At 39.6% G+C, this 26,169-nt stretch overlaps 1 protein-coding gene across 1 annotated transcript in view; it reads left to right on the top strand.

The window, feature by feature from the left end:
• Window positions 1-25,766, top strand: part of LOC131415358 (coiled-coil domain-containing protein 178-like) — a 186,406-nt gene extending 160,640 nt beyond the window's left edge. Inside the window, exon 3 of the transcript XR_009222434.1 lies at window positions 25,677-25,766. The gene's annotated coding sequence lies outside the window, so the exon portion shown is untranslated. The remainder of the gene's footprint in view (window positions 1-25,676) is intronic.
• Window positions 25,767-26,169: the final 403 nt, after the last annotated feature.

The following is a 26,169-nucleotide window of genomic DNA, read 5'->3' as shown; positions in this document are numbered from 1 at the left end:
GTTGACAAGAATACCTTTTCTCCATAAAATTGCCGTTACACCTTTGTCCAAAATCAGTTGTCCATAGACTTTCTAGCCTGTTTCATCGTTATATTGTCTATCTTGATGTTAATACCACACTGTCTTAATTATTGCACATTTATTAAGTCTTAAAATCAAAAGTGTTAGCCCTCCAACCTTGTTCTTCTTTTTCCCACTTAAGTATTAAAATCAGCTTGTCAATTTCTACCAAAAAAAAAGTCTACTAAGATTTTGATTTAAAATGCATTGAATGTGTAGATCACTTTTGGGAGGACTAATATCTAAATAATATTAAGCTTTCAACCCATGGAAACAGTACATCTTTCCATTTCTCTATATCTTTTTTAATTTCTCCCAGCAATATTTTATAGTTTTTAGTGCACAGGTCTTTCATATATTTTGTCAGATTTATCCCTAAGTATTTTATATTTTTCATGCTATACTGTAGTACATGAGATATTTTTAATTTTAATTTTCAAGTCTACTGTACAAATACATTTGCACGTAGATCTTATATCCTAAAATCTTGCAAAACTCACTTATTATTAAATTTCTTGTAGATTCTATGCAATTTTGTACACAAATAATCATGTAGAAATGCAAATAAAAGTTTTACTTCTTCCTTTCTAATCTGGATGACCTTTCTTTCTTTTCCTTGATTTATTGCACTGGCTTGACTCTCCAGTGCAATGTTGAATAGAAGCAGTGAGGGTGGGCATCCTTGCCTTGTTCCTAGTTTTGGGAGGAAAACATTCAGTCTTTCATCATTAAGTATGATGTTAGCTATAGGTTTTCCATAGATGCTTTCATCAGATTGAGTAGGTTCCTTTCTAATCCTGGTTTCCTGAGAGATTTTTTTTTTCCTTAATGAGGAATGATTGTTGGATTTTGTCAAATACTTTTTCTAGTGAGATGATCATAGGGATTTTCTTTTTTGGATTTTCAAATGTTAAACCAACTTTGCATTCATGGGATCAACCCTGCTTGGTCATGATGTATTATCCTTTATATATATAATTGTATTTGATTTGTTAAAATGTTATTTAGCATTTTTGTGTCTATACTTATAAAGAATATTGGTCTATGGTTTTCTTTTCTTGCAATGTCTTTGTCAGGATGTGGTATCAGGCTAATTCTGGCCTCATACAATGAGTTGGGAACTAATCTCTCCATTTCAAAGGAAAAAATACGTGTGCATAGTATTCTGACTTTTGGCGCTATCAAAAATAAATTAATTCAATTCTCTGTATTTAAAAACAGTTATTTTGTGATCTCTTTTTCTTTCACATATTTCTCATATGATGTGCTCTCCAGAACCTGGACTTTATGCTCCTCATCTCAAAAACTAACCAACTTTTACTCTTCTTCTTAAAATGGGACTCTGAGAAGAACACAACCCTAGTTATGTTTTCTTATCACTTTATTGTACAGCAGAACTTTCACATTTCTTAGTCTTGTCACTTAACTTTTATTAATGCAGCCAAAGATGGCTTTAATACAAACTAAATACTTCTCCACCATCACTGCCATAAAGCCATGTTATTGTGTCACAACCAAAGCCCAAGGAAGCCCCAAATGAAAGAACCCTGTCCTTCTATCCCCTTCCTTACTCAAATAGACAAAGATTCCTCTTCTTAAACCACAGACACAGGGCAGGTCTAAGGAGTAAAACCTCTTATCCGCTTGCTGGCAACTACACCAAATGTAAAAAATCTATGAGTACAAAGAATGTTTTTTGTTAGCAAGTGCTCCAAGGTTGCCTTTATAAGCAGCCTTAGAAGCCAAGTTACTAGCTGAAGACCAGATCTAGGAATCATGAGAAAATTTGAGGCTAGGGGTGATTGGACAACTAAAGTTATTGGCGGGCCGGCCCGGTGGCTTAGCGGTTAAGTGCGTGCGCTCCGCTACTGGCGGCCCAGGTTCGGATCCCGGGCGCGCACTGACACACCGCTTCTCTGGCCATGCTGAGGCCGCGTCCCACATACAGCAACTAGAAGGATGTGCAACTATGACGTACAGCTATCTACTGGGGCTGTGGGGGGAAAAAAAGGAGGAGGATTGGCACGGATGTTAGCTCAGGGCTGATCTTCCTCACAATAAAAATAAAATAAAGTTTAAAAAAAATAAAATAAAGTTAAAGTTATTGGCACCAACAGAAAAGCTCTTATCTCCTATTTGTATGAGTCTTTTGATTTAAAACAATGTTTGTTACTTGTACTATGGCCTAAGTGAATCAAAAAAAGACTGACCTGATATGAAAAGAGGCTCTTATTCAGTGTCCTAAGAGTAGTAAACATATCTTGAAATGACTGGTAGTACCTGTCTCCCAGTTACAGGCATTTATCCCAGTAGGACATGGTGCAACGAAGATAAGGAATTCATGGGTTAGCTTTATCTAAAGGTTATTGACTTTTTGGTAGAGAATGAGCTCTCAAGAAATTTAGCAGAATGATTGGTAAGTAGTAGATAATGTATAAGTATTTGCTACATAAATAAGTAATTAAGTAAACAACCAAAAATAAATAAATAAAAACATGAGAGAATGAATGAATGAGTGGTGTAATCACCCAGGATAAAGGGACAAAAGAAAAACAGATGGTACCATCAAATTAGGATAATTCAAGGACAGTTTATATTCCAGACACTGATTACAAAGACATGAGTAAGCTGTAGAGGAACCATAAGAGACGGTACAGAAATCCTGGGCTAACACAATGATGCTGCTGCCAACTCTCGACCTAAAGGATAAGAGAAGGGAGAGGGCGTGGAGGCCCATTGATGTAATCTGTACAGATCAGCCTCCCAAGGCAGAGACTAGGGAGGAGGAGGGTGGAGAGTGGATCTGGAGTAATACGCAGAAGATATTCACTACAAATGAGCTGTAAACCAGGCCCAAGAGTAATGAACTCTGGAAAAGAAATAGCTGACAATGGAGCAGGGCTGAGCTTCAAGCTGTGGAGGGAAAGTCTAAATAAGTTGATATTCCTAGGCAGAAAAGAAAGTGTTATTCAAACGATGTTGTCTGGAGCACAACTACACCAAAATGTTAATAATAACTCTGCTCCCCCAAAAAGTGGCCAACCTCAAATTTACCAAAGACCAATTTTTAAGCAGGTCAACAGCAGGGATTTGATACTCTTCCCTTGATGGAAACCAGGAGGTGGTAGAGAACAATAAAAGGAACTGAAAAATGGTCCTGAGTTGGTATACTGTAGATCATGTTGGTATACTGTTGGTCATTTTTAAACTAAAAAGAAAATACATTCTTCTTAAAACCTAATTTCTTAAACCAATTCCAAAATAAGAATTGTCAACTAAAAAAGAATACGAGGGTCTCCTGTACTAATATCCAAAATTGAATAGTCTCCTCTGGGCAAATTTACCGTTATGATTTAATAGCAGTCAGGCGGTGGCCTCTAATCTCTCAGCTCATGTCTTTCCCCTTTTGCTCACGTTAGTCTAGTGATAAATGATGTAGAATTTCTCAAAAAGAGAGAAAATTATGCCCAATATAAAAAGTGGTTGAAAAAGCTGATTACAGAGTCATTAGCCCCTGTGGGCTCATTTTATTGCTATAAAGTCATCATTCAAGTAGACATATATTTAGCTTCTGTGGCCTTCGTTTGTGGTAAGCAAAGTAACCTCAGACAAAAAGGGAGCCCAAGTTCAAACTTCCTATTTTTAGTGATGTGACAGCCAATTTACTAAATTAGAAAAGCCCAGAGCAGAAGCAGAGAAATGTCATCAGCTGTGTTCCTTGTACTGTGTGCTGCTCAGAGCACATCTGGGGACAGGTTTACTCCTAGATCACATATTCTTTGAGGGACACTGAATCCAACATGCGGCCAGGAGGTACCATGGATGGTGAGGAACTTATACATCGTGACGTATGAGAAATAGTTAAAGAAATTGGACGTATTTAGCCTAGAAAACAGAGGCATTAATGGAACAAAAGTCTTTTTTATTTAATTTTAAGGCTGACTGTGGAAAATAGATTGCTTTATTCTTTGGCTAGTGCAAATACTTTATGGACAAACACTTTCAGTTCAAGGTGAAACATTCATTCATTCATTCATTCATTCACCCACTCAATATTTATTGATCAAATATAACTTTTCTATTATTGTGCTAGATTCTAAAAGTCAATGGAGAGTTTATTAGCAAACACTGAGATTTTAAAAATTGTGAACTCCTTATCACTTATGGGTTTGTCATCAGCCACTAGATGACTGTCTGTGAGTGGTATTACAGAAGAGAGAACATCTGTGTTCCTTAATTTTAATGTACATATGAATCACCTGGGAACCTTAATAAGTTGTAGATTCTATTGCGGTAGATCAGGGCTGAGGCCTCAGATTTTTCATTTCCAGCAAGCTCCCAAGTGATTCAGATGTTGCTGGTCCGTCGGCCACACTTTGATTAGCAAGGCATTGAGGTCACTGCCTCTCCAACATTCTCTGATTTTAGTGAGAATCAACAGAGCTATTTTGTGTCATCTCAGATGTGATGTCTCACCTTTAGATAAGAAAACAAAATTAGAAGACGTTTTCTTGTCAGTTATCTGTCATTAGGAGGGTGAGAATATGCACCTGGCTTGAAGTTTGGCTCTGGGTCCCACCTTGCTACTGCATTCAGATAAAGTTTTATTAAGCTGCTTTGCCCATCCTGTTAATAGAAACCAAACCATATGAAAAGAACATACTAGTGTACAATTCTCATTCAAATTCTTAGTTCTGGGAGCTGGCCCCGTGGCTAGCAGTTAAGTGTGCACGCTCCGCTGCTGCTGGCGGCCCGGGTTCGGATCCCAGGTGCACACCGATGCACCGCTTATCAGGCCATGCTGTGGCGGCGTCCCATATAAAGTGGAGGAAGATGGGCACAGATGTTAGCCCAGGGCCCGTCTTCCTCAGCAAAAAGAGGAGGATTGGCATGGATGTTAGCTCAGGGCTGATCTTCCTCACAAAAAAAAACACAACAAAATCTTAGTTCTGAGCCACTCTCCTCAACCTTCCCTCACACTTAATCCCATCGTGTTGTAGTCCTTCATATACTCTCATTCTCCAGTGCTGATTTTGTTTTGTTTGCCCTTCAGATTTGACATTTAGAGCTTTTCTCTGGGTTCCACCTTGGAGTATTTCAGCACTGATCCTGGTGTCTTCCCTATTACTCCCACCCACTGGGCGGACCCAGGCTCCTCAGTAAACATTCTTGCCTTTCAGCTCAGAATCAGTCTCCCTGAAACTCTTTCTGCCACCAGGTTCTTCCTGTCCTGACTGGGGATTGGACAAATCAAGCCTATTGAGATCAATTTGCCATCTCAGGTGACCCAGAATAATTGCAGATTTCCAGAAATTATTAGAAAGGCAGAGTTCATCCAATATAATTTCCAAACACGGTCTATTTTTCTTCTGTAGGTAAAAGCTAGAGGAAAACATTGATAAAACTGATATTAGAGATTCATCTAGAAATGATAGTTACAGTCTTTTGGAAAAATGGGATACTTTCGCAGAAGGTAGCCTAAGAGTTTACAAGTATAGAGATGTATTCCATTTTACAGGCAAAAGCTCCACATAGCCTCATCTATCAAAAACCCATCCTTAGGTGTTCCCATATGGTTTTGACAAATTTGACTACTAAATTGAATAAACTGACAAAAAGACACTAGGAAAGCACACAATTATTGAGAGAAACTGGAGTGATTTGAATAAGAATGAAATAATTCTTGACGCAGTCAATCTAAATAAGATCCCTCAATTTTTGCAACATATACTCAAATATAGCACCATAGAAAGGTGGCTGTTCCATCCCGTATTTGTGTCCGTCATCTATGAACTCCAACAGATTTCTTGTCTGAAGACCTCTACTAATAACTTGATGTATTCTATTTATTTGCCAAATGTTAGACTTGCTTCCCCTCCAAATTATAAACTCTTAACAGGCAAGGACTATGTTTGATTCTTCCTTTGCATTCTCCTCAGTGCTGGGCCTATTAGGGATTTAAGGAATGCTTGTTGTTCGATTCTTGAAGATGTTAAGACAAATATTTTACCAGCAAGAGATGTTATACCTGCTTTCTATCTGATAAGAAGTGAGTCAGTGTAACCAGTGCTAAGGAGGTGAGAAATTGTAAACATGGCAGAGATCTTTTAGAGTGTTGTTTTGAATTCTAGAAAGAAGGGCAGGGCAGAAATTCTCTGGGATAAATGTGTGCAGCCACCTGCTCATCCATTAGAGGGAGTCAGAGGGAGGAGTCTGAGCAAGGCCTTTACTATCCATCATTTCACCATGTTGCCCCAGGTGTTCACTGCTTCAGAACTACCACGACCCCTACCTGCACTTAAGAACTAAAGGGTGCAGGGACACCTTGTCACGGAGCTGTTCAGGAAGACAAGTGTGCATTGTATGTACCATGTTTGTGTGATGTTGTGTGATGATCATTTAAAATACTTCCAAACCTGTGAGGAATCAGTAGCCATATGCTTTCCCTTTTCTCTTTTCAAAAACAAAGTTGTGCCACTCTCCTTCCCCATCTTTTTCTTCTCTGGCTCCTCAATTGTGCTTTTATGTGAGACTTGGGCTCTGTGGTGTGTCTGTGTCAAATTGGCTGGGCCACCATGTGCAGAAGTTTGGTCAAACATTATTCTGGATGTTTCTGTGAGAATGTTTTTGGATGAGATTTACATTTAAATTGGTGGACTTTGAGTAAAGCAGATTACCCTCCATAATGTGGGTGGGCCTCATCCAATCAGCTGAAGATCTGATTAGAACAAAAGACTGCCCTCCCCCAGGCAAGAGAGAATTCTGCAGCAGAAGGCCTTTGGACTTGAACTGCAATATCAACTTTTCCTGGTTCTCCAGCCTGATGACCCACTCTGCAGATTTTGAACTAGCCAGTCTCCATAATCTCCTGAGCCAATTCCTTAAAATCTTTCTCTCTCTCTCTATATATATACACATATATGTACCCTATTGGTTCTGTTTCTCTGGAAAACCCTGACTAATACAGGCTCCTTTCACTGTGACAGTTGGAAGTTGGTTTTTTTCTTACATGGCCGCAAAGTCCACAAAACATTAAAAGAAACCACACAATCAAATGGAGAAGGTGCTGACCTGAAAATTGGCTGTCCTCAGTTTCCAAAGAGACTTCAGCACAGTGCAAATGAAGGAAACAGCTGGATAAACTGCAAATGCTTCAAGTGTTTTCTCCACTCTGACAGAAAACTTCTCAAGCAAGATTCTGTAGTACCTGAGTTAAACTTTCACTTCATTTGTCTGTCAGAACATAAGGCTGTTCTGTTGAGCTTGGTGAGAAATGAAAGACTGAAGGGGAAGGCAACTCAGTTGATAAGGGTGTCATGGAAAACAGGCGCTCTGGAGCTCTTCAAATGAAGAATATGGGATTGAAAACGTGAGCAACAGCAATCAAATATAAGCAGATCCTGACTGGTACCTTAAGACAGAAGCAACAGAAGCTGCAGCATCTGGCATAGAAAAGCTGGAAATTCATTGATGAATCTCACTTACGGCATTCTGCTCTACAATTTTTTAAACTTGATTTCTGTCCAGCACTGAAGAGCAAGGGTGATATTTGTTCATGCTTACAGGCTGTATATGCAATCATTTTCCAGTTGGCCATACTGTCTAAAAACCATTTTTTCTCAGGCACAGATCATTATTGACCATTAAAAATCAGCAACAGAGAAAAGATTAACTTTCAAACAATCCTATTTTTATATGAGTAATGTATGGAAAGAGTTCCTCTACCAAAATGGAGGTCTCCCCTTAATTTTTTGGTGGATCTTGGGCCGTTTGTCAGCAAGCATATTTCATTTCTTCCAAGTTTCAAAAACCATGAAATCCTTAGTCTTCCAATGGCTGAACTTTGAATTTGTTTGTAATTCAACATAGCTGTGATGATCTCTGGACAGGAAAAACAAAAAAGAAGTGAACCCACCAAAAATTCCAATTTATACTCCCAAGTGTCCTTAAAACTCATCCTAATACCTTTCCCTTCCTCCATCCTTTTTTTTTTCTTAGTTTATCTCCCAAACAGTGATAAGCCTAAGGTTACATATTATCTACAGTTTTCAAATCAATATTACCTTATATCACCATCACTGTGTGGTTTAGGGCTTTGCGGCTAGCTACCATGACAATAGACGCACAGCCTGGAACCAGTTTTAGTTAATTAGAGTCAATCAATCCAAACTTTGCTAACTTACTCATGTGAAACAATAGTATAATGAACCAAAGTCAGCAAGATGATTGGGAAACACAAATTATTGCACCCTGATAAATTAAATGTGACTATCACAAAACCTTATGTCTAAATGAATACTCAGGGCAGGAAAATACGGGCATTTAATAGAATTAAGAATACAGTGATAATAAGCTTAAAGGAGCTATTAATAGTCCTGCCTTTTTTTTTTAAAGGAAGAGAAACAGAAGTTGTATAAAGGGAAGATCTTCTGGCATCTGTATGAGTATTCATTTGGGAAAATATCTTCCTGTTGTTTGTGGTCCTTGGAAGGAGTAGGCAGAAGAGCAAGACATGCACACTTGTGGGCACCAGAACAATGGCAGGGTGGAGAAAGAGCAAAAGAGGAAGAGGCAGATGAGCCTAAGCCCCACGTCTCTGTGTGTGCAGTGTCTAGAGCGTGGGTTCATGCGACTAAGGGGTCAATGCTTTTGATAATGTATGAAATTGAATTAAAGCATTTCCCCAGAACTCGGGCAAATCTGACATGCTATCTATCATCAGTCTTTGGACACACATGCTTAGAGTTCAAGGCCCGCTTACTTACTGTAGTGACACATGTTAAACACTGCTTAGACTGAATGTTTGTGTCCTCCCAAATTCGTAAATTGAAAACAGTTATTTATACATGTAATTGATAAAATAAGACAAACCCGAGATTCACTCTCCCATTAGCCAAATCTTGCTGTTGCTTTATCCCAAGGTAACCTGTGAATCTTATCAGAACTATTAGTTTGGGTTAAAAAACCATGTTGATGGGACATAGTGAAATGGAGGATAAGGGAGATTTTGCAATGCAAATTGATTATGAAAGTAGTAGATATCCCACTTGGGAAAAAAGAAATGGGAAGCAAAAGGGAACTGGATAGGGGGCTGATGGGGGTAGAGAAAGAAAGTTGAAAAAAATGTAGAAGGATGACCTCTAAAACAAGATTCTTATGCCTCAACTTAGGCTAATATCTGTTGTTGGCAGTGAAACATCTTGCATAAAAAGGTTTGTGAGAGGCAGAGTGGAAAGAGCTCTGACCTGGAGTTAGAAGATCTGGGTGGGGTCTCCCAGCCAGTTCTACTGTCTGTTTGGCCTCTGTTTCCTTATCTGCACAATGGGGCATTGAGGTAAATGATCACTGAGGAAGCTTCCAACTCAAAATATTCCAACTGCAGGTAGAATTTCAAGAACAGTTTTTAATAACTTACTGTAGTGACACACGTTAAACACTGCTGTAGACTGAATGTTTGTGTCCTCCCAAATTGGTAAATCGAAAACTAACCCCCAATATGATGGGATTAGGAGGTGGAGCCTTTGGGAGATGATTAGGACATGAGGCAGAGCCTTCGTTAATGGGATTAGTGTCCAAATAAAAGAAGCCCCAAAGAATTCTCTCCTCCAGTCCACCATGTGAGGACACAGCAAAAAGACAGGCATCTATGAACCAGGAAGGGGCTCTCACCAGACACTGAATCTGCTGGCGCCTTGATCTTGAACTTGCTAGCCTCCAGAGCTGTGAGAAATAAATGTTTGTTGTTTAAGCCACCCAGTCTATGGTATTTCTGTTATAGCAGCCCGAATAGACTAAGACAACTACTGAGTTACTTTGTTACTTCTATCATATAATTGGGCAGATCAAGGCGAATGCCAGAGATATTTACAGGGACGTAAAGACATCACACGTTATCTTAGATTTTATTGCTTTATATTGAACTCCTATCTATTTTCTCATAATCTAAATCACAGCTAATTTACAGTCTTTATATACTTTCAAGCCCATATACATTTTATTGTTTACCAGGTGCACAAACAGGGCTTGTCTTAAAAGAGATTTAAACATCCATGGTAAGACTTGGTATCTGTGTCTCATTGGGTTGGGAAGGAGACAGTGATTGTTTCATTTTCCTTGTTTTTGAAAGATGATGGCTGCTGCAGTGATAAGGTGGCTTACTCTTCTTCATGCTATAAATGAATAGTCAAAATAATTTGAAGCTGTTAGAAGACAGAGAATAGGAATTATGTTACTTTAAGTATCCTATAATGTCTAACACAATATATCAGCTATACAAGATGCTTAATCAATAGATCATGAATAGATGCATAGATGAATTAATATATTATGGACAGGTGGAGGAATAAACATACAAATAAATGGGAAGTCAATATAAATATAATGGCATAAAGTTTATATTTCTTTGAATTTGGAAAACTTCTAATTTTTTTATTTGCAGAGACTGATTTTGAGAAATGGCAATATTTTAGGTAATAGAAACATATGACAAAATTCTATACATTTTTATATTCATTTAACATATTTCTGCTCATTTAACTTCTAAGAAAAATGTAACTAAAAGATAACAAAATAATTTTTAAAATTTCAAAGACATGTGGCTAATTTAATCCCACCTTCCACATTTCAGATTCAAATTCTATCATTAGCAATAAAACAAATTCTAACCAAGGGTTTACTTTCCAGATAGTTTTTATCTATAACTTAAACCTCACAAAACCAGTTGCTTCTCCCCAAACCACATAGAAACCACAAAGTATTTCACTGGCCATGACACCGCCAATTGGTGATGAGAAATTTGCTTGTGCTTTTGACATTTCTGTGTAAAACAACAGCTGCTTCACTCACTTAGAAGCAGCCTTTTTCCCCCATTGGGGATTCTTATCCCCAGTGGAGGTGGGTGGGCATCCTGCTGGCAATGTTGCATGCATACAGAGATTCTTAGATACTCCATAGCTGACAGCTAAAATGAACTCATTCTGTGAAGAGTATGTCTTCCAGTGGAAGACAGCCAGACCTGCTTTCCTTTGGGGAAAAGAGTCTGAGGGGTACCGTGGCCCTGATCTCATCCTAGTGAGTCTGACACTCACAATCACACTAGGCCAGCCATGTACACTGTAGAAATCAAAGGTTAATACTTTAAATGCATCCTAACTGCCAGAAGGAAAATTTTAGGTCAAAAATGAGCAGATGATTTAAAGCAGAAACATATGTGTGAATGTACTGGGTCCTCCTTTTCCTTTCTCTCCTGTCATCATCACCATCGATATTGTCATTATTATTCTTTCACCTGCCCCATCTTCTTACCTTTCAGAGTTCCTGAAACTTGAATAATGTTTATTTCCTTTTCCTCTGGTCTCCTTCCCATTCCCTTAGGTGCCTTAAACCATACGTGTAATGAACATCCTCATTCATTGTGCTTTTAAAATTCAACCCCCGGGGAGAAGTGAGTTGAGTTTTACTTCTGCACATAACATCAAAAATTGAGCCCTTAGAAGGTGGCTTTCATTCTGGTGCATTCCATACTAATTATTTTGGCCCAGATCCTGCTGATTGTGTGCCCACTGTCCTCACAATGGATCTTGTGAGTAGCACTCCCTTACTCATCAATTCCATGGGTAACATGCATAGTTTCAGTACAAGTCCAAGACTGGCTTTGCACGAACTCAAGATATTCCTAGAGTGTGGGATACAACTACAAGTCAGAAGGCTTCACTTTATGTACTGCTGCCACTGCGGTGCAGATCTGTCAACCTCATAGAGTTGTAATCAGGATGGAAGTGCTTAGTAAACTGCAGAAGGACTTGTTAATATTGGCTATTACAGCAATTAGGAGTGGTTGAGTAGAACAAACTGTGGAAAGAAAGTAGAAAGAGTGTAGAGATTTCAAGTCTGCCTTCAGCTGCTTGTTAACTACGTGATATCACTTAACCTCTCTGAACTTCATTATGAATATCTATAAAATGATAACATATGTCTTTAGTGATATGTGTGCTCAAGTGTGTATATATACACATACAGAGAGATACATGTTTTCCATGTATATCTAGATCTGACACTTCTTTGACGTCTCTCTCTTTTTTTTTTTTTTTTTTGGTGAGGAATAGTGGCCCTGAGCTAACATCTATTGCCAATATCCCTCCTTTTGCTGAGGAAGATCAGCCCCGAGCTAACATCTGTGCCCATCTTCCTCTACTTTATATGTGGGATGCCACCACAGCATGGCTGGATTAGTGGTACGTAGGTCTGCGCCCAGGATCTGAACCCACGAACCCTGGGCCATCGGAGCGGAGTGCACAAACTTAACTACTACACCACCCAGCCAGCCCCTCTTTGACTTTTCTGAATGGCTATTTCACTGATTATCTGTGTCAAACAATTTGAGAATGTCTTTGATAATTTTCTAATAATTTCTGTATTGTATGATCTCCAGAGTAATGGGGAAAGTCTCATACTTGCTAGTACTAGTACAACGCAAAACACATAGTAAATATCATTAAAATGTAGCCAACAATAGATACTAAAAAGCTAAAACATGCTACTACAAAAAAATCGACAATACATTTATAGTAATGTATAAAAACAAAGAAAACTTTTATCACTTCTTAGAGAACAACCCATGACCTATATTCTGATCTAAAGAAGCTCTATATTACCATAATTTTTATCAATAGCCCACGTTTCCTCTGTAAGCCCATGATCCCTAAATTTTTGTTTCCATGCTGATTTCTATTCTAATTCTTACAACATTATGTCCAGCTCTTCCTTAATATCTCTACTTCAATGTTCCACAGGCACCTCAAACACCACAGTTCCAAAAACTGAACTTACCCTTTTTCCTTCCCAAACTATTCCTCCTCAAGTGTTTCTGCTTCCACAACTGGCCAAATATCCACTCACAGGCTCACGACAGAAACCTTGACATCATCCTTGACAACTCTCTTTCTCTCACACCCCGTATTTGTTGATTATTCTTTTAAAATGTACCTCCAATTCATCAATGTCCCTCTACTTATTTCCACTATCAACAACTGTGCGCCATCTTCACCTCTTCACTTCCCGTCTACGCTGCCCCTTGCCCTTCTCTGACCTGTTCTCCTCCTACTCCAGCAGTCTTTCACAAACTCCAATCTGAAGGTCATTTCTCTTCTCAAAACTCTCCCACGAATTCCAATTCCTTTTAAGATAAATCGTCAAGTTAGTAGCACCCCTGGATGTTTTATATACAAAGGGGTAAATATGAGGGAGGAGGGTGGCTATCTGGCTCGAAGGAGGGAGTTAGGGGACTTCTCTTGGAGCTGTATTTGCATGGGCTGCATGTTACCCCTGGCCTCATCCATTGTACATCCCATGTCCTTTGATCTCTTGAAAGCATTGATCCCTGCCAGCTTTCTCTCTCAGCTCCAGTCTCGCTTCACTGTATTGGAGCCTCGTTGCCAAGCCCCACCCTTGCCTTCTTCAAATGTACCAGGTTCATACACACGTTTGCTGTTTTCTCTCTCTACCGATATCCCTCTTCTTTTCACTACACTTCGCCTAAAGCCCCCTGTCCTCCCCACCCTCACCACCCTCATCATCTTTCTAATTGCAGCTTAATCGTCACTTCTTCAGTGAAGATGTCTCCTCTCTAGGTCAGATTCCCCTCTTGAATGTTATTAAAGTACCTGAATTTGTCAGTTATGGTACTTATCACAGTCGTGGTAACATGACTTTTAGAAAGTCTTTTATTTGAAGTCCACTTCACTCGCTATATTCTATGCCCAGGAGGGCAGGAACGGAGTCACACTGGTTCATCCCTGAACCCTCAGTACCTGACACTGAACTGGGCACATACCAGGGGCTCCATACAAATTTGTTGAATAAAGGAATTAGTAGGTCTATATAAATCACTCTTTTCAAACTCCCTCTCAGTTCTCAAAAGGACCAATAATTTTAATTGTATGTGTATATTCTCTTAAGGAGAGCAAATGAAACACTTTCCTTCCAATGTTTAATTTGTTGATTGCCTATTAGACTGAGGAAGGGACCTGTCCCTCAGATGTGACACCATACAATTTTAGAATGAAGAAAAATATGTTTATTTTTAAATTTGTTTTTAAATTTAAGCCTTCCTAATTGTTTAGGAATCCTCTAAATCTGCTTCTTAAGTGATCAATAGTCAGTCCAGATTTTTTAAATTGTAGATATCATTTCCTAATTTTTTCCTATAAGTTTGATCTTCCTTAAATCCTTTTGTAATTATTCATTATGGAAAATCTATTAGATACCTGTTATATGCCAGGACCTAAGCTATGTGCTGTGAATGGAAAATAATATTGAGGGATTTATACTCTGGTAGGATAAACCAATAAATAAATACATTTATACACACACTTATAAGACAGTTAACAAGAGATCTAAGAGAACTATGTATACAGTGCTGTGGACACTTAAAAGAGAATTAATTAACTTTATCTGTGAAGAGTAGGGAGTGTCACAAAGAAGAGGCAGCATTGGGGCTGCTCTTGAGGGTGAATGGAAGGTTATCAGGCAGACAGTGACTTCCTCCAGTTATTCAGAAGAAAAACAGCATGAGTTAAGGCAAGGGAACAGTTCACACATTTGACTATTGTCCTGTGTAATTCAGACTCCTTAATAAACAGACTTGTCTTTTCTATGAAACACCTCTACATATCCATGGTGAGCAAGATTCTCCTGAAATATAACATCACTTCATTTGGGTCTGAAACTAGTTGATCTGAAGGGAATTCAGACTTAACAGCAAGTCTTAGTTTCCTTCTGGACAACTGTCAATATATGCAACTAATCAACAGTCAAAAAATACAGACAGGGCCGGCCCCGTGGCTTAGCGGTTAAGTGCGCGCACTCCGCTACTGGCGGCCTGGGTTCGGATCCGGGCGTGCACCGACGCACTGCTTCTCCGGCCATGCTGAGGCCGCGTCCCACATACAGCAACTAGAAGGATGTGCAACTATGACATACAACTATCTACTGGGGCTTTGGGGAGAAAAAGGGAAAAAAAAAAAAGGAGGAGGATTGGCAATAGATGTTAGCTCAGAGCCGGTCTTCCTCAGCAAAAAGAGGAGGATTAGCATGGATGTTAGCTCAGGGCTGATCTTCCTCACAAAAAAAAAAAAATATGGACAGCCTCCTCCTGTAGAGATGTACTTTAGTGATTCTTCAGTGACTGTACTGTAGCTCATTCATAAAATCCCAAAGCATGAAAAGCTCCATTTTCATTATTACCAGATGTCTCACAGGCACCTAAGTCAACACTTCAAAATGACTCCCTGCAAGTGTGCAGGACCAAGTGCATCCTCAGGGCCATCTAAGAATACATTTGCTTCAAGGAATCTGCTGGAAGCTGGTTAGCAATACTGTAAAAATGCCTGTTAATATTAAGGACCCTGTGCTTCTCACATTCTACCACTCCCGTCCTGGTGATAAAAATGTTTCCAAAGGACTTAGTTTGCAAAGGAGAGAATAATAGATTCCTTCCAAATATTATAGCAATTCCAAGAAGAATTTTGGAAGAAAATTAAGATTTGGAAGAAACTTAAGATTTCTCTCTCTCTCTCAATGGATAGATAAATGGACGAACGATAGATAAATAGATGGATATAGTGATATCGATAGAGATAGAAGAAAGTAGACACCATCCTTCAGAAAGCTGATTTTTTCATCACTGAAAAAAGGCAGAAGACTTTGGTTTGGGCATGCAAGGAAAGAATCTTTAAACACGTTTATTTCCTTATAGAATTAAAGTGCCACAAACTGCCAGAATGGAATCCATGAAATCCTTAAGAGCAGCAAGCATATGGTCTGAGGGAAGCCTGCCTCTGCCTCCGCTCTCCCACCCATCCTAGGGTACGAGTTGAGAGAGAGGAGAGGCCGTCTGAGTCCCAGCTACATAGAGATCCTGACAGATCCCTGCCACTGACTTTTCAGCTGACTTGACTATTCCAAATGTCCCCAAAGAAAGATCTTCCCTTTTTAAATCATTTAACGTCTATATTTAAGACTGCTAGAAATATGCTTTTGTCAAAAATGCTGCTGAGAAAGAAAAAAAGAAGCAAACTCTTTGGAGACTGCAGGTTCCCTGCAGCCTGAGCCCGCAACACACACTCAGCAGTAATCGAGGAGGGGAGAATCCTGGGCTTGAATGGATGCCCTGATTCCAACAGGGCCCTAAATGACGACTCACATCTATCCATTCCTAAACACCAACTTCCTCCCTCCTGAAGTCATCCCTGGGCTCCATATCTGTCACTGTGGTAGGTTTTACCTTTAAAGCATTGCATTCGCAAACAGTTTATTTTTTCGTCAGCTGTAATCAGTTTTTGAATTCTGTTGTGTTTTATTTTTTTTTATCCAAGTATGGTTCTCATGGTGTAGTAAATGACATTAGGCTTTTGTAAATTCTTGCAGAATATAACAGATCATTGGTTTTATAACACAGTCGCTGCTTTTGCATTCTGATGAGATTATTAGTAGCAGCCTAGAATACAACATCCCTGCATACTGTTAGTTAAAAAAAAATAAAAGTTTACTAAATGGTCTCTTGTCAACTGTATCTGAAAATCATTATAGTTTCTCTGTTTCCTCTACATGAAGGGCCTCTTCAGCAGGCTGGTGGGTTATGTCAACATGAGGTTACAAAATTATTATCCTGGCTCTGTTTGTTTCAGCAAGGCTTACGCCATGCATTAGCATTCCTATTGTAAATCTCAGGGGCTTAGGTATTTGTACATCAGGTGTAGAACGATTCCAGTGTTCAAACAGAGGATGCTCAGAGCCAATCCGTCTAGTGGTAGCTTTCACTGGGAACAAATTCTGAGGGGGAAGAAACTCACTGGGGCTTTTCTGATTTGCCATCTCTCCATAGCATAGATTAGCCCTTTGGGGTATTCTGTGGCCTCCTGTAGAGAGATTTAAAATCCATTCTATTAATAAAATTAAGCGTTTTTCCCTCTTGGGCCCATAGTCTATAATGCAAATTAGCTATGTGTGATATTTAAGGGGCAAACGGTCCTCCACGCGCCGCAGCATGGAGGCGGGCGGAAGGGAGAAGTGGTGGGCATGGAGACAGAAGCGCCTGGTACAGACCAGGGAGCAAAACGTTCCTTTCAATGTGTGCCTTCCTATTTTTTAGAGCTGAAACCATGACATTTGAGAATTGCCTATTGCTTGCGCACCTTACCTTTCTCTCCATCCCATTTTGCACATGCATATTGGCTCTCTGCATTAAGATCATGTCATTCTGGGCTTCAAATTGATACAATGCCAAATAAAAAGCTATCCTGTGAGCCGTAATGGTTCTCCAGAAGTCATGGCATTCAGCATAGTCAATAATATACATTTTTAAATATTATTAAAATGAGAGATCTGATTTGCTTCAATTGTTCTGGCCTATGAGACACATAACACAGTGTTTTAAAAAAATGCTTGCATCTAGTTTGCATTTTACCTGAAAATGGGAATAATGAGAAGGATGAATTTTGTAAAAACTTCATATTCTGTTTTGAAATTGTCCCCATGTGATAGTTCCAAAACTGAATCAGTTTCTCTCTCTTCTTTTGTTTTTATTTAGTTTTTATTTTTTGTTTGTATTTATATTTTGTTTTATTTGATTGAGAATACTTAAAAATGGAATAATGTTTAAAATTAATATTATTCTCTTTGGAATTTTAAGCATATTCTTCAGACTCTTTTGATTTAACCATTCATAACTAGTGACATTCCCCATCAGGATTATTTATTATTCATTTTTAAGAACTACAATGCAAGTTCTTCTTAAAAATGTTTACGCTTAAATGGCTATGACTTGTTTTATTAAACTAGTTCATGTAAATGGAAGACAGAAATAATCAAATGAAAAACAACTTTCACAGATCAGGGTTTCAGGACAAGCCCAACCTCTGTCCTCAACTGAGCTGCAGAAACTGTGTTAAGTACCAGGGATGAGGAGACAATGTGAGGACCTGAAGTTGATTGCAATCTACCGGGAAAGTAAAAAAAAAAAATTACTGCACAATACGTTAAATATTCTATGGTGTATAATCAGAGGGTATATTTTTCCTGAGAATCGGTAAGATCAGGACCACCATTTTGCACTATTTCCCAATCAGAAACAGTGCCCTTACCCAGTGATTTGCAAATCAGTAGAGGATAATGAGCTCAAGCTCTAAATGTAAATAGATAAGGGTTTGAATCCCACCTCCCACACTTGCTTTGTGATGTAGAGCAAAAGAATTAACTTCTCTTAACCTCGTGTTTTTCTTCTGTGGAAATAGTGCACTATTCATACCTACCTCCTAGGTTTACTGTTTTAAGTGAGATAATGCATGCGTAGGGGAGGAAGAAATTTTCCTCTACCCTCTAGCCTCTTCTGGCTGGTCCAAGAATTAAACTGACATGAGACAGAATAACAGGAGAAAATTAAACAAAGTTTAATAACATGTATACATGGGAGAAACCCAGGAAAACTGGGTAACTCACCAAAATGGCCAAAGCCACCACCTTAAATACTATCTTCAGCTAAGGACAAAGGAGCATGTTGGGGTGTAGTGGATTGGAACTTCGAAGGGGAGGAAGGCAACTCACATGGAGATGGAAAGGCAGATGTTTGGTAAACAAATGTTTGCCATGCCTTGCAGAGACAATGAGACATGGGGAGGACTTTGATCAAAGGAGCCTTGCTAGGTTCCTCCCTGCTACCACACCTAGTTCATGTTATACTGTAGTTATCTATGGTATTAGCCCCTTCCTGGAACAGGCCTTCTGTCTTAAATTCTTTTAGGTAATTTGGGGAAGGTCAAAGTATCTTCCTGAGTCTTTTGTTCTCAAAAATAATCAAGCCAAAGAAACACATTTTGGGGTGGTGAATTCTGCTCCCTCTACACATGTAAGCAGTTTAATACAGGTCCTGGCATATAGCAAGTGCTCATGAAATGCTATGTAGCAGTACAATTATTGTTATTTGTAGAGCCCATGGGCTTACTCACTTTAACTGTGTGCCTCCGAATCAGATTTTGACAGGGACAGTGAATTTATTTTCACTAAAGAATGTGCTTCTTTCCCCTAATTTGAGTAGTGTGTGGTTGAAGTGCTCTTATAAAGTTCTCACCCATATGACTTCATCCCACTGTCTACTCTGATCTGGTAAATGTTTTTCTTTAGCCCATTTTGCTCTCTCCCTATTTTTAAAATTAAGTTACAGATTATGAGGGTGGTGAATTTGATCAAAAGCATTCACTTGTATGTTTCCATGTGGAAATAGAAGTTTATCCCATTTACTGAAGGTGATGTGGCCTCAGCCATGTCACGTGATTGTTTTGAAGATCTGTACTCTGTTTTACCCTGGAGATATGGTTCTCTTATTTTTTCGATGTGAATAAGTACATTGTGCTGTTTTCCTAGGCGCCAATCGGTACATACTTGACTGGTCTCTGGCAAACTGCCAAGGTTATGAGCCAAGGCCTCTGATCTCTGCACTGAGCCAGGCTTCATGTGTCAGTCCTGTGCTGGGACCCCCTCAGTTGATCTGACTTCCTGCCATGCTGATGCCAAGCCTTCCTATCTCTCCTCCTACTCCTACTTAGAACATACTTCCTTCCTGTCTCAGTCCATCCTGGCTGCTAGAACAAGAATCCCATAGACTGGGTGGCTTATAAACAATATTTATTTCTCACAGTTCTGGAGGCTGGAAGTCCAAAATCAAGGCACCAGCAGATTTGGAGTCTGGTGAGGGCCCAGCATTCTTCTCGCTGTGTCCTCACTGGGTAGAAGAGGGGAGGGAGCTCTCTGGGGCCTCTTTTATTTAATTAATTAATTTATTTATTTGTTGAGGAAGATTGGCCCTGAGCTAACATCTGTTGCCAATCTTCCTCTTTTTGCTTGAGGAAGATTGTCCCTGAGCTAACACCTGTGCCAATCTCCCTCTTATTTTTGGACATGGGATGCCGCCACAGCGCGGCCTGATGAGCGGTATGTAGGTCAGCGCCCAGAGTCCAAACCCACGAACCCCAGACCACCAAAGCTGAGAACGAAATGGGGCCTCTTTTATAAGAGCACTAATCCCATTCATGAGGACTCCACCCTCATGACATCATCACCTCCTAAAGTCCCCACCTGCTAGAACCAACACAGTGGGGATTCAGTTTCAACATATGAATTTTGGGGAGACACAAACATTCAGTCAATACTACTTCCTTTAACGCAACCATTGCAACACACATACACACACACACACACACACACACACACCACATACACTCAACTCTCCTCCTCAAAACTCTTTAGTGACATTCATTCAGCAAATATGTTTTGAGTGACTTTGTGTGCCAGGCACTGTGTGTAGCACCAAGGATATAAATTAAGCAAGAAAGAACTTGGCCTTGAGAACACTGAGCTTATCCTAGACAATAGAGGATAAATAGCAGACAAATAAGTGAATAGATAACCAAAGTATTTTCACACTGTGATTAGTGCTTTGAAGGAAATAAACAGGATGCTGTACCAGAAGGTAACAGCCCTCTCTGAGGAACAGATATTCAAGAAAAGATCCAAAGAGTGAGGAGAAGCCAAGCAAATGAAGAACCAGAGGGAAAACCTTTTCAGGTTGGAGGCACAGCAAGTGCGAAATCCTCGGGTATGAAGAAGAACTGGAAAAGTTCTAAGAACCCAAAATTTCAGTGCAGCTGCTAGAGCCTAGTGAGGCTGTACCTGTTGGAGAGAGGTAATCAGAACACGCAGGGGCCTGTAGACCAGGGGGTGGGTGGAAGAAGGATTGGGTTGTGTTCTACGCACAGCAGAAAACAAATGCAGGATATTAAATAGCCAGGAGACCTGCTTCAATTTATCCTATGAAGAACTCTAACATTTGAGTGGAAAAGGGAATATGGGAATATCAGACCTGTAGTAGGGAGGCAGTTTAGAGGTTATAGAAGTTTTCAGAAACTAGGATGTGAACTGGGGATGAAGCAGGAGGTGACAGTGGGGTTGGCAATGATGGAATTAATTCAAGATATATGGAGGTAGAACCAAAACAACTTAATGACAGGTTTGGGGGGAAGGGGTGAAGGAGAATGGGGAGGATGAAAGAAATGAAGGAATTCCTGATGACTCCAGGTTTCTGGGCTGATTATCTGAGTAGACGACATAATCATTTACTAAGATGAGGGAGACTAGGGAGAGACAGGTTTTGGGGATACTGAAAGTGAGCATATAAAGTTTGAGATGCCTGTGAGATGTCCAGGTGGAAATGCCAAGAAGGCACGACCTAACAGAGTTCTGTGTGTTCCACTTGCCTGTTCACCAATGTGTCAATGCTTCTTACACTTTGGAAAACTTCAAAGTAACTGCCAACATTTTCTAGGTGACAATTTGATCCCTTTGGTGCGTAGCATCTCTTTGGTGTACTGGCTAAATGTGATTTAGATACATCAGGATTGCTCCTTACTATTAGGGCCAACACAAAAAGTCCACTGTAATAAATGCTCGTCACAGAACTCAGAATAAGGAATGTCTAGCTGGAAGACTTTTGCAAAAGGTTGAGGGGATGGCAGTGCCAAATCCATAGATCAAAGAGGACGTCTCATGATCTAGAATCTGAAAAATGAGAGTGTTGGAAAACAGCCACGGGAGAGATGTGACATAGTAAATGCCTACAGTACACATTGGTAAACCCACTAAAAAGGTCTCACCAAGTTCCAGAAACATCAAACCAAAGACATTTCCCCTAAAATACAGATCAAATGGTGCTGCATAGGGAAAAATGTTTGGTAGGGGGGAGGAGATGGGAGGAAAATTCCACAATCACATCCTTGATGCTTATAAGAGACGAACACCCCAATGTGCAAATTTTATCAAAGAAAACTGTGTAAAATGTTGCAGAACTATTCCTTTCAAATGAATATAAGATGCTAATTGGTGATGTATGTAGTCCCAGAGACGCTTGACATGCAAAGAGTGAGTGAAGTACGACAAAGCATTTGCGTGAGCCATCTGGAAGGGCATACCACACTTGTGCATGTGATGAGAAAGTGGAATTAAACAGAAATTTTGGAAACCAAGGTCTAAATATGCATGGCTCTGGGTGCTTACATCTTTTTCATAGATCAAGACCCTCGTGAGAAACCCCTCCATGCGCCTAGAGACTGCAGTGACCAAAAAAAGTGGAACCTGACTCTTCCCTGTGCGGTGAAGATTATTGCCACCCCCTGTGCAATCTGGACATTTCAACAGCTTTACCAAGCATACGGATTGTGTTCCTCATGTACTTTACACGTGAAACTTAAAGTTTTGCCCTGGCTTACTCCCAGAAGCAGGTATTTGATCTCATGTGATAATAAACATACACAGTATTTAGATTTATAAGGTGAAGATGCTTTCTATGTGCACATACACACACACACAAATATTTCCCGCAAACACCAAAGAAATATCCAAAATAGACACATTTGTTTCTATTCTATAACTACATGAGAGAATTTTTTAAATGTCCACCAGAAAAATTGAGTAAAAAGTATGAACTACATTTTTCATTTTGGCTTATAAATTGGATTTTCAAAAATTAAACTTGAGGGTAATATCTCCTTGAGATAAAAGTTTTCCTAAATTTTGTACAAATAAATGTCTCAGTCTGTAAGGAGAACTGGTCGATTTTTTTAAACACTGTTTGATAGGAAAGAACTGGCCTAATCCTTGAAAATGGGCCATAAAATTTGGTAATCCATTTTTAAATTAATGATTCAGTTTCCAGTGAGGAACCCACAGGAAGCACGAATTGTTGAGAGAGACAGACGGAGAGAGAGCAATTCAAGACCACAGAGATCCCCAAAATTATCTTGTCTGGACACTCAGCCCTGTGTCCTGCATATCAAGGCTCGTATTTTCTTCTCAAGTCTTGTCATTTATGTCCTTGTTCTGAAGGAAGGTTTAGAGATTTCTCTAGCCCACAGCTGGTTAAAAGACAAACGAACCCAAAGCACAAATACAAACACCTGGGAAATTGCATCCCTGCAATCAATCTACCTCTTCTTAAATACATTTTGTTTGTTTGCCTATCTGAGTGTAAGCCCCAAGGCAAGAACTGTGTCTTTTTAATGTCTTCTGCAACACCGAGCATGTTGTAAAAGCTGAGGTAATGATAAACAATAATAATAATGCCATTCAAAGGGCATGCTGACTCAAATATCATGAGTTTAACCCTAATGGTGTAGACACTTGGAGTTGGAAAGAGATATGGCCCTCGAATCAGTTTATATAGTCCAAATCTGCTTCCAACATCTGAATCATTCTCTTCTCTGTTTGGGTTGCACATTTTTAAAACCGTGATAATGAAAATAGTATTTGCCAAAAAGACTGTACTAGAGCATAAATATATTCACCAAATATTTACTGAGAACAAACTATATGCATAATAGGCTAGGCGTTTATGATATAAAGATCAACAAGACACAGTTCTCCACTCTCTCAGATCTCATAATTTATAAGTAGATCATGAAAGAGTTAAGGGAAGGGAGAACTAGGAGATTTTTTTTAGATGCATTTGTGAAAAACCATGCCCTGTAGATCATAATGAAATGTACTCATTTGAAATGGATGATCTATTCCTAAGAACATAGCTGCATGGGTCAGCTGTTTGGAGGGAAAATGCAAGACTGATTTTTCTACACTCAGGGAGTGGGGACTGCCTGGAGAGTATGCTCTGAGGGCCTTCGTCACTCACCAGCCTCAGGTACTGTAAGGTTCATGAACAATGAGATTCTGAAGTAAAGCATCCACTCCCTCCGGATAAAGCCTTCGAGTTGTCAGAAGACACCTCATTAATGCAAACATAAGAAGGGCCCTAGCTTAAAAATACTCACCTCCCACCTGCACATTTATCTGAATTGCCTGTCACATTAGTTAGTTGCCATTTCTCCAGAGCAGGTACCTAAAAGAATGAGGCAGAGGACACATAGGTTTTGATGGGGCTAATAGTGGGATCTGGTAGCCTCAACGTGAAGAGCACATTGGTGAGAAAGACACTGAAAAGAAGTAGGGAGGCACTTGAAGAATGTAATTTAGGAATGGAGTGGGGAGAGCAAGGGAAAACTTGCCTAACTCATCCAAATTATCCAGTTCTGTACTTGAAATGTTACTTCAAGCTGATGAGGAACAGCTCCATATTCTGAAACTGAATTCTTCTAAATTTTACATAATGAATTTCAATTTACCCAACCCTACTTTTCTAACTGGAATCCTGAGTATAATTGCCACTGATGATTTTTTGTGACTCAGAAGATTCAAGAAAATTTAAAACTGTAGGGTCTTAAGAAGCCAGAAGGAAGTTTGTGTTGCCCAAGACCTTTTCACATTCTGAATATTATAGACTGAATGGTGTCCCCCCAAATTCTTATGTTGAATCACTAACCCCCAATGTGAATGTATTTGGAGATAGGGCCTTTAAAGACGTAATCAAGGTTAAATGAGGTTATAAGCGTGGGACCCTAATCCAATATAACCAGTGTCTTTGTAAGAAGAGGAAGAGACACCAGGGATGGTGAGGACACAACAAGAAGATGGCTGTCTGCAAGCCAAGGAGAGAAGCCTCAAGAGAAACCAAACCTGCCAACACCTTGATCTTGGACTTCTAGCCTGCAGAACTGTGAAAACAAATTTCTGATGTTTAAGCCACTCAGTCTGTGGTACTTTGTTATGGCAGCCCTAGCAGACTAATACACTGAACTTCAGTGATTACCAAGTAGGAAAATTGTTCTCCAAAAAAGAGGAAATAGTATGAATATACTACTTGGAGAAAAAGGGACAACTACAGAGAGAGCAACTTAGAGTTGCAAGTGTTGATTTTCAGCATAGTGAGGTATGGCCAGTTCAAGGGGAGCTCCTGCAAAATCTACTTCTTGCTTACCTTCTCTCAGAAACGTGCATCTGATACTGATTCACCCCGAGATCAGCATGAATATATTGAAAATGCTCCTAAATGAATCTAATACATGGCCATCCTTCCTCCCTCACCCCTCCATAGCCTGGCTCAGACGTTTCATCACCAAACTGCTAGATACTTGGAAAATCTAACTGCCTCAGTGGTGATTGTTCCAGTAGTTGGCTGATTATCAGAAGGCCAACCATGAGCCTCAGCTGTGTGAAAATACAGCTGTTTCCATCTTCTATTCCATCCACAATGGCAAAGCTGGACCAGAGGCAACAAGATAATACCAGAAATGTGAGCTATCTACACATGAAGAAATTGTCCACATGTCCAGAGTAGAACATCTTACATAATAGATGGAACTTAAAGCCTTGCCTGTCTTTGGAGATGAGAATACTAAATGTATCACTGGTCCACAAAAAAAAAAAAAAAAAAAAAAAAAAAGCCTTGTATTGTTTAATTAGGCCCCACATTTCTATTGTTTAATTAGCAGAGGCTGCAAGATCTCACCCATATCTGAGTTCTCTCTACTTCCTGGGCATTCAATTAAGCTACAGTTTCCAGCCTCCCCTCCAGTTTAGGTATGGCCATATGACTAAGTTCTCACCAAAGGGATATGAGTAGAAGTGACATGAGCTACTTCCAGGCCTACCTGATAGCCTTGTTTCTTTTCCTTGTCCATTAGCTGAAGCAAGAAGACCTGAATGAAGGTGAATCTCATAATGAGAAAAGCCTGGGTCCTTGGATGACCGCTTAGAGGAGCAACCCACCAACCCCCCAGATCCAGTGGACTGACAGGGGTAAGAAGTAACCTTTCATTTTATCAAGCCATTTATGTTGTAGAGTCATTTATGAGAAGAGCAGACTGACTCGAACAACACTGGTTTAACTTAGAAACAGCAGAGAGTTTTGTTCTTTTTTGCCAATGAATTTCAGGATTTTTCATTTTAAGGGAATGATGCTCTGGAGCTAAACGTTTCATACTCACACTAATCTTTCAGTAGCTCTGAGTCAGTGCCCACGCAAGGGTAAAGGGTAACTAAGCTGATGGACTTAACAGTTTTGTTGATGGAACGTGAAGCAGGGGTCATGATGATCTTTCACAGCTGAGTGATGTCTTTCTCCAAAGAGGTGTGCATGCTATATTCATTCCATAAGAGTCACTTTCTCTTATGGGC

The sequence above is a fragment of the Diceros bicornis genome, chromosome 16 (assembly GCF_020826845.1).
Source record: "Diceros bicornis minor isolate mBicDic1 chromosome 16, mDicBic1.mat.cur, whole genome shotgun sequence".
NCBI lineage: Eukaryota > Metazoa > Chordata > Mammalia > Perissodactyla > Rhinocerotidae > Diceros > Diceros bicornis.
This window is presented reverse-complemented; position numbering and strand designations above follow the sequence as displayed.